Here is a 6,127-nt window from a genome sequence, read left to right as displayed (position 1 = left end):
ATATATATATATATATATAAAGAGGGTTTGTGTCCTTGACACTGAGGGATCTAGAAATAAAAAAGGAAAGCGTGCCAGTAGAAAAGATAGCAAAGGACCCAAAGAGTTGTGAAAGTAGAAAAAAAAAATTGCAGTGTAAACATATGCACTGCAAACACGTGCCAACATGTTTTTAAAAATTAAAAATGCAATGGACCAGTAAAAAGTGTGAAATTTGTTTGTTAGGTGGAAATCTAAATTTAACCAGAAACATCTGTATAAAACGAAAACATAAGTTCCTTCACCCCCTTGAAATCTGCCCACCTTGTTCTCTGACCTCAGGGAGCAGACAGGCATGGGAACAGAACGAGTGTGACCGGAGCATGCGTGTCTCTCCGGCAGAATCAGGGAGGAAGTGGGGAGGACGGGCTCCACCGAGAGACACGGAGGCTATGCCATGAAGATCCGGGGTCAGCAGATGTGAGGGTGTAAGGTTCAAACTAACAAATAAAATATAATATATATTATATATATGGTTTATGTTTTGAAATATGTTCATTGTGAAATGGCTAAATTGGGCAGATTCACACACATACGTTATCTCATACACATACTTTATTGTGATGAGAACACAAAATATCTTGTCTTAGCCATTATTCAAAACTATTAGACATTGTGATTAACTAGAGTCAAAATTTTGTACAATAGATCTCTTGAAATGAATCTTGCTGTTTCACTGAAATCCTGTATGCTTTGACCAATGTCTCTCAACTTCTTTCCCCTGCTCCTGGTAACCACTGCTGTGTGTTTTTTTTTTTTTTTTTTTTTTTTTTTTTTTTTTTTTTACAAAAGGAAAGAAACAAGTCATTTGTAGGAAACTGGACGCCCCTTGAGACCATAATGTTAGGCGAAATAAATCAGACACACAGCTTAAATACCACACAGTTTCTATCATATGAGAAATCAAAAGTATAAACAGAAAACTGAAAGATGGATAATAGGAAGTAGGGAGATAGACCTTTCTCAAATGGAAAAGGGATCAAGAGACAGAGGGGAAGGGAGAAGAAGGAAAAGGAATGAAAAAAGAAACTGAGTGGTGTTGTGTCCATGTACCAACTCCACACAAAGAATATAAACATTATGTACTGCGAACGTTTACTGATAAGAAAACTATTTTATATTTCACATATAATTGAGATTGCCAATATTTGTTTTCCTGCATTTGGCTTATGCTGCTTAACATAATGTCTTTCAGCTATGTTGTCACAATTGATAGGGTTGCTTTCTTGTTAAGGGCTGCATAGTATTCCCTTGTGGATATAGACCTGGGTTTTTTCTTTATCCATCTATCCATTTCATGGTTAGTTCCCCATCCTGGCTACTGTGAATGATGCCACAGGGAACATAGGGTACAGGTGTCATTTCAACATGCTGACTGCATTTCCTCTGGGTGGGATGGCTGGATCAGGTATAAGCTCTCTCACGAAGGGACTAAGTGGTACTTCTCTGTGCATAGTCCTGGCCTCTAGTGGGCATCTGACACATATTTTTAAATAAATAGAAGAGAAAGGACATTTTGCCAGGAAGCAAAGACAGAGAGTAATAACTAAATCTATCAAACAAACAAAAAAAAATCCACCAAAAAACAAATGCATGCTTGAATGAGTGAGTTAACTTTGTCAGGGAGCTAACGTATTTACAAGAAAGATGAAATGACCAGCCTCCAAAGGACAAGTGAAGATTTGATTTCTTTCATCATTCTATGGATCATTATCACATACTTTACTACTGGGAGAGGAATCATGGACAATTCCTTTGGATCTAATCACATCCTGATTACTCTGCACTTCGTCCAAACCACCCAGCCGATTAGCTCTGAGAAGGCCCATCTATGCCACACTTAGGGAACAGGGACAGTTGTTTCAAGTCCTGAATTTGAACATTGGTTTGAACATCATTCATTTGTCTTTTCTCGGCTACTGGGAAAGATAATTAGATACTGTAGAAAATACATTTAATTGCTAGCATCAGTTATTTCACAAAGGTGGACTTCTGGGAAACTTTTATTTTCCACTTTGCACCACCTTTCAATATTTTACAATTTCTCTACATTAGCTCTGAATTGCTTTCATAATGATGAGAAAGAAGACAAAGAAATTCATGTCATTCTTGTGGGAAAAAATTAAATTAGGAAAGTTATGAAACTGCTTGGAAATCCCTGAATTACTTAGGAATCTTCTGACTTTTCACACTCTAGACAATTTAAAGGAGGGTTCAAGGTTTTATAGAACCTGATTTTAGATCAGTTCTGTTCCAAGCTGTTGGACACAAAATGTATAAATGTGATCTTAAATATCAAACAGGAGCAAACACAATTCATTTGCAATTTATTTTGTTCTGTCTCCGAAGTTCCAGTTGAAAATTTATTTCTTGAAATAAAATTCCTATCCTTCTTTACCCAGCCTTTTCACTAATGAATTTAATTATGAAAAAAAATTGTCTCAAAAGCTTTCTTTTTAATCAAGCCTGTGTTTATGATAAAAAATCGGTTGTCATGGAAACTCTAGTGTCAAAGTTGCAACACACAGGCTCTCTATTGAAGTGGAAAACAAAACTAAAGAGAAATTGAGTATGTTTTTTAAAACATTGAAATTATGGATGGGTGGATTTCTCATGTAAGCCTCATTTCACATAACAGGAAATCACATAAAAAGTTCTGCATATATCTAATTCTGGCAAATCAAATAATTTAAAGTATAATGAGGAAACTTAAAATGGATAGGAATTGCATAGGGAAATCTGCTTCGTTTAATTAAACATTTATTAAAGCTCTGCTATCTTATATTAAAAATTAACACTTTCAGATTGACTTTTCTAAAATTGGGAATATGTATATGGTTTAACATTAGTTTCAAAATGATTTTTAGTTGTCGTTCAAACCCAAATTAATGGAACCAGATATGAACCTCTTAGCTATACGCATTTGAGACCAGAATCATAGCACACATTTAACAGTTGTTTACTAATAGGTGAAACAATAACTGTATAAAGCTTGTCAGCCACAGGATGAAGAAGGTAATTTTTAAAAAATTTATAAAACATATCCTGTATATGAAACAGCAGAGACCAGGTTAAGAAAGAAAGTTTTGCAAATACAAATTAAACCTCTTAGGCATTCTTCTTAGAGCTCATTTCTCCTTTATCCAAGAGGCACCACAGCTAGAATTTGGTTTGGACCATTAACCTGTACTTTTAAAATATTTTTAGTACAAGACGTATGCACCTACGAGTACTATGTCATGTCAGTTTGCCTGCTTTTAAACTTGATATGCACCCCATTTTCCCAAGTATGTCCTTTTCTAATACTTACTTTTCTTCCTTTACTCAATGTTTTTAAAGTGAATCCAGATTGACATGACTCCGATTCATTTAAGAATGTTCCGTGTTCTACTATCCATTCATTCATTACTTCTGTATATGCCCCGGACGACTTCGTCACTATTTACTTATCCATCCTCCACCTGATGCATATTTAGTAAGTTTTTTTTTTTTTTTGGTATTATAATCAATGCATCAGTGAACGTTTTGTTTTGTTTTGTTTTGTACCGGGGTTTGAACTCAGGACCTTGTGCTTGCAAGACTGGAGGTGGCGCCACTGCTAAATCCCCAGCCCCATCAGTGAACATTTTTGTCCAAATCTCCTTGGGAAAATGAATGAAAGTTTTTTTTGCGGGTGTGATATATCATTAGCATTTTAAATCTGAGAAAATGGAAAAATGTAGCTATGCAGTGGATTTCTGGGCCCACTGTCTTCTCTCCTAACCCACAGTCAGGAAGGACTATGCACACATAGATAATGCTAACAAATATATATTTCTTTTCTGGTTTGAAAACATCTTTGATGGAATTATGTATATTTAGCTTAAGTTTCTAGGGTTATGAACACTCTATGTTCCAAGATAAATGAGTAGAAATGATTTATGAAGTCTGAGACAAAATTCAAAGCAAAGGAATACTGGACAGACTCACACGCTCATGGCTCCGGAACTATGGTTAGAAGGTTGTGCTATGAAAATCTAACAATGCAAGTATGTGCCAAAGGACACCTTTCGGAGTCGGTTAAACAGGTCATCCGGCAGTGCTCTCGGAGTCCAGGAAGGCAGACATCCTCGAGGTGGGAAGCATCGACATGATGATACCCAGAAAAAGGGAAGTCGGATGCAGAAGTCATGCTTCTAGTACTTCGCAGAGAACTGCTAGTCCCCCCGCAGTTCAGGGAAGGAGAACAAGTTAACTGGGCTGAGAAGTGTGCAAAGTACCCCCGTGTGAAGTGAGCAAAAACCACTGCATTTAAGCCTCAGGACAGCTGGCAGGTGGTCAATTTCTAAAGCAAACTCTTGGAGATAGAGAAGCAGCAAGCTACGGGAAGAAGATGGGTTTTATTACCTATCGCTCAGCTGTGGGCCCCGATTCCTCTTACCTCCCCTGTCTTACTTCCTCTCTTCTTCTCCCCTTTTCAGTTTGCCTCCTGTCATTCTCTGTTATAACTTAAACCAGTAGAAAACATCACGTATAGGTATCTGCTGTTAAACATTTGCATATATGTGCTGCACAATGCAATTTTAAAAAGCATCTGCGAATGTATAATATGGCCTTTAAAAAACCCTAAAAGACATTTCAGGAAATAAACACATCTTTCATCTCTGCAGATGCTGAATTTTCTTTCTTTTTTTCTTTTTCTTTTTCTTTTTTCTTTTTTTTTTTTTTTAACTTTAGCCCTGTTCATCACCACTTCCTCACTGCCTTGCAGAGAAAGTTCCAGCTTTAAGTAGCAAGTGTTGCTTCTATTTTAGTTAGAAGAGCTTGGGAATTTCTAGGATGGTTTAAAATGGCGAAGCTGTGGCTTCAGGGTCTGGTGCAGTTTTGGAGAGTGTTTCTGTAGCACAGGCAACACAACACCCAAAATAACAGCACATGTAAATATCTAACTTTGTATTACCTGCACCACTGGAAAGAAGCCTGCCTTCCCCAGAGGAGAGCACTAAGCTGGAGTACACAACATCTCCCCCACCACTATGTTTCTAGGGCTTCCACTCTGGGCTGCAAGTCATTTAAACCAAGAATCACAGATGTTCCAGTTTTAGCTTGGGACACAGCTGTGTCTTACTCTCTCACTTGGTTCAAAACTTTCCCACAGCCTTAGAGTGGATGCAGTGAAGAGCTCACGTTTCTCAATCGGGATTTAAATCCTGGCTCCTACTTCTGGCCATGATCTCCGGGCAAGTCAAATACTGCCTTATGCTTCTGTTTCCCACTGTGTAACATGGAGTCAGTAACACAATGTGCCTGTTGGTCGTCACTGTCATGAAGACAGGGAGATAATGCATACAAAGTACTGGTACTTATTAATACAGTGCTTCATACGGCAGACGCCCCAGTAGAGGTGGGCAACTGTGGTCATGTAATGAGGGTGGAGGTGTTGACGATGCCTCTGCCTCCCTGATTTTTAAGGATCCACGATGTAATCTTGCCTCCGTCACATCCACCCATCCATGCATAGTCCCATCCAGACACTCAGCACGCAGAAATAATTTAGACCTCTTCTGTGTACCAGGTATCACTGTAGGGCTCTTTAAAACAGTTCGTACACACTAATATTTAAAATAAGGAAAATGAAAATCGTCTAACCTAAACTTAATAGCGATGAACAATGGACCATGGGTATATACATTCTTGGTAAACTGACATTATGGTGAAATGAATGGTCTTGATCGTTGGTCCTGTTAGATTTCTATACCAGCATTTAAATGTGTAGGTAAATGTGCTGCACCTTTTTTGCCCTTAATGGCTGACTTTTGCAGAACAAATTGAACTTCTTCTATTGAGATATACAAGGCACCAGAGTTCTCTATTTCAGAAGGGTATTGATAAACCCGGTTCCGGATCAAAGGGCCTGGAAGTCTTCACCACACAAGCCATCACCATCCAAATGGCGATGTTTGAACCAAACTTTATTTCATATTTCCACTTAACCAGTAAATGTTTTGTTGATTTCCCTTGCATTACAACATGGCATGGGTCCTCTTCTCTTCCTGTAGGTCTTACCGCTTTTCATTTCCTTCTCGTCCAATCCTTCCCCTAGGGGACA

The 6,127-nt window shown here is 38.1% G+C and overlaps 1 protein-coding gene across 1 annotated transcript in view; it reads right to left on the bottom strand.

Moving 5' to 3' along the window:
• Positions 1–4,760: 4,760 nt before the first annotated feature.
• Positions 4,761–6,127, bottom strand: part of Cfap54 (cilia and flagella associated protein 54) — a 267,711-nt gene continuing 266,344 nt past the window's right edge. Inside the window, exon 69 of the mRNA XM_033763843.1 lies at positions 4,761–6,117. The gene's annotated coding sequence lies outside the window, so the exon portion shown is untranslated. The remainder of the gene's footprint in view (positions 6,118–6,127) is intronic.

Source organism: Fukomys damarensis, unplaced genomic scaffold (assembly GCF_012274545.1).
Source record: "Fukomys damarensis isolate Sample0158 unplaced genomic scaffold, DMR_v1.0_HiC HiC_scaffold_15, whole genome shotgun sequence".
Classification (NCBI taxonomy): domain Eukaryota; kingdom Metazoa; phylum Chordata; class Mammalia; order Rodentia; family Bathyergidae; genus Fukomys; species Fukomys damarensis.
The sequence above is the reverse complement of the archived record's forward strand: the minus strand, read 5'-3'. Positions and strand labels throughout refer to the sequence as shown.